The sequence below is a fragment of the Anguilla anguilla genome, chromosome 5 (genome assembly GCF_013347855.1).
Source record: "Anguilla anguilla isolate fAngAng1 chromosome 5, fAngAng1.pri, whole genome shotgun sequence".
NCBI lineage: Eukaryota > Metazoa > Chordata > Actinopteri > Anguilliformes > Anguillidae > Anguilla > Anguilla anguilla.
In genome coordinates, this window is record NC_049205.1 from 37293779 (window position 1) to 37297027 (window position 3249).

Genomic DNA, 3249 nt, shown 5'->3' on the forward strand with positions numbered 1-3249 from the left:
GCTTTTGTGCCTTGTGAGTTTTTGAGTTGTGTTGGTGAAGCTTTTCCGGTAGGTGGGAATACCTGTGGTTGTGAGAGACGTGAGCTTCATTTCTTTAAAATAAAAAAAGAAAAACAAATCTTTTACAGTAAAAATTTTGTAAAAATGTATTGGTTTTCAAAACACTGTCCAAGTCACACAGAATAATGACACAAACTCATTAATGGTCATCCCGTAAAATATCAGGATTTATACAGTTTCTCCATTATATGGGTTTTCACTGTTTTATGGGATACATATTACAGTGTATTAAATGCATTAAGATTTTATAACACTGGCCTTTAGTCTGTGAAAAGTAACCCTGTGAACCCCATATGCCCTTTGTTACCCTACTTAGGGGAACTCAAAAACTTTGTACATGTAGAAAATGTATTTATTTTAGTACAAAATTAAGTTAACAGTTACTGTGAGCATTATCATAAGGGAAATTTCATTGTGACCTGGTAAATTTTGGATCCCATCTCACACTTCATTAGGTTTGACATAGCCCTGATTGTGAATGCAGCACTTATGAATCCTATTAGCCAACTGTTTGTCCCCTAAACATATGTCTTCATTGTGTTTGTATAACTTAATGTGAATTACAGTCATTTAAAGAAAATAATAGTGCACTTTAGAAAATGTATTCAGAGAAAGATTAGCATTTTAACATTGAGTACAGGTTGATATATGATCATCTTATCTCTTTTCCATTGTAATGGTAGTGCTTTTGTTCCCCTTCTGTATTTGCCACCGCTCAGTTTGAAGCTCTGCATTACGCTAAAAGGCCAACTCGGTGTGCCGTAATTTGTGGATGTTCGCAGGTCGACCCTGCATTTGGAGAGTAGATGTTTATTAAAGCAGTGCCCACCTCAACTTTAAGCTGGTCAAGGTCTTGAACTGTAGTTCAGACAACGTCTGCTTTGCAGCCTGAGAAATGCATTAATATTGGCCCCTATAGAAGACTTAACGTTTGTGTTAATATCTTAAGTCGTTATGCGCACTTTTAAAAGGATCGAATTCACTATTTCTCTGCTCCTTAACAGACTCGACACTACAACACATTCGGGCTAGAATAGCTCCAGTTCAAAGCAAGTATCACTAAGTAAGTAATATAAGCTTGCACTGAATGCATTGTTTGAAAGTGTGTGCTTGATTGTTGCCATTGTGGCTTTTTCACCACCTGGTGGTGGCTGCTGTGCTATTAGGCATTGCTTTGTTGGAACTTGATTTACAAGCTGTTGTGCGCCCAGAAGACATCTCAGTTATTAATTATTATTTGCAAATGTGTAATGTGTTGTTAGTAATGTCTCCAAATTACCTTTTTAGATTTCTGTCAGTACTGACAATGGATAAGACCATTTCTGCGGTTTCCGCTTGTTGGTCAGCCAATTGTTGGGGCAGGGTTCCTCTACTGACACACCTCCTTACACGTCATTAACAAACCATCCACTTTTTGGTTGAGTGTGCATAGGCCTATGCATTGCTTAGGAAGTGCAGGTTAAGCTTTCGAATGAATGGAATAGTATCTAACGACTTTTAGCTTATATTACAAAGCACAGAAAGTTATCTGCTATCTGCATAGCTTTGCTTGTGAGCTTATACTGCTTTTTTCTTTTTCTTACAGCGCTTAGCCCAAGATGAGGACCTCTGTCACATAGGCCTACATAATATATATAATGTATTTACTTCAGGATAGAAGATGTGAACTAGGGATTTATTTGCATAGCTCAAGATAAAGATAGTAGTAATGCCACTCTCGCCAGCTGCACTCAACTGAGAACACATCCCCTTTTTAGGCCTGTAACATGATGAGGACATCAAAAGAAGAGCTATCCGACTATTCAGCTTCTCATCCTCTTCGAGAGGATAAAACCAATTAAGAGCAACTGGTAGGCCTATTAACCTTAATAAACAATCGATTAGACGTTCCAGCAAGTCCACAAAACAAAAGAAAATTATATTGCACAGGTGTGTGCAAAATGAGACAGACAACCTATACCTACTTTAAATAGGCACTTTTGTCTTTGTGCGTATTGTAGCGAGACATTGCTGACCAAGTTTTCGGGACAGAATCAATAGACTATGTACGTAGGCTAATTCTTTTTCCAAAGGACTTGCCTACAAGCCCCATTATTTATGTAGGCCTACACAGAAAAATACAACAGTTCTGTACCCACATGAACTACAATTACAATTACCATTACTGTTGCCCTAATGTATACACTTGTCTCTGTTATAAATGTAGGCCTACCCAGGTAGGTCTGACAGCACAAAACTTAGCCTACGTGATAAACAGGATCGGGTAAGCTAAATCGGCGATTACTGTTACCCTGAATTCATTCTATACCACCAAGAATCTTCACTAGGAATTCTGTATAGATACCTGGAACAATTTATTTTTCCCCCGTGGGTGTTTGGTATTTATTGTAATTGAACATTTAGGCTACTGCATGCCTTTGTGTAACTGCCTACCGTAGTCTTAAAATTAGGCTTCCCAAAGTTTGATGCTTTTCTTTCATGACTCACTCTACTTCTGACGTTTTGTGCAGTGGACGAGATAAGGATTCCTTAATAGTTGACGAGGAGACAGTTTAGAAATATTTTTGGGACGCAACCGTTTGTGAATAGCCTAATGTCCTTCTAGAATAGGTATGCAATTGCATTGACATTGGTTTCTAACTAAAATCAACTGGTGCAGTCTACGTATCCACGTTTCCTTTGTACACGTTTCTAAACATTGTTGCAACCATTAACTGCATTATGTAACCTGCATGGTGTCAGGTAACAACTCTGAATGCATGAGGGTTGGCGGTACAACTATCTTAGCTAGCTACTGTAGTCTACTTGAAGAAAATGACACAAGGTTGCTTTGAGTGCTGAAACACCCAAACCGGACACCTGGACAGTCTGGATCTTGACCATACCTCTTTCATATGCTTGCTTCATCTGCACAGCTCAACCAATTGTTCACGTGGACCATTGCGTCTTGATCACACGTTAGAAAGTACTAAGTGTTGACATGAGTTGGCCACCTTGCCCACACTGTCCTTTCTAACCTGTGAATCAAGACGTGACAACCTATGAAAAAAAACAGGAATTGTCCTGCGTCGAAGTAGCGATCGGTGTCACTTGCGAACTGCTGTCTAACACTAAATCCCCCTCTAAAGTGTCAGCATCTACTAGACGGAATTAAGTAACTGACCTACTCCACTCGGTCTTTCCCATTTG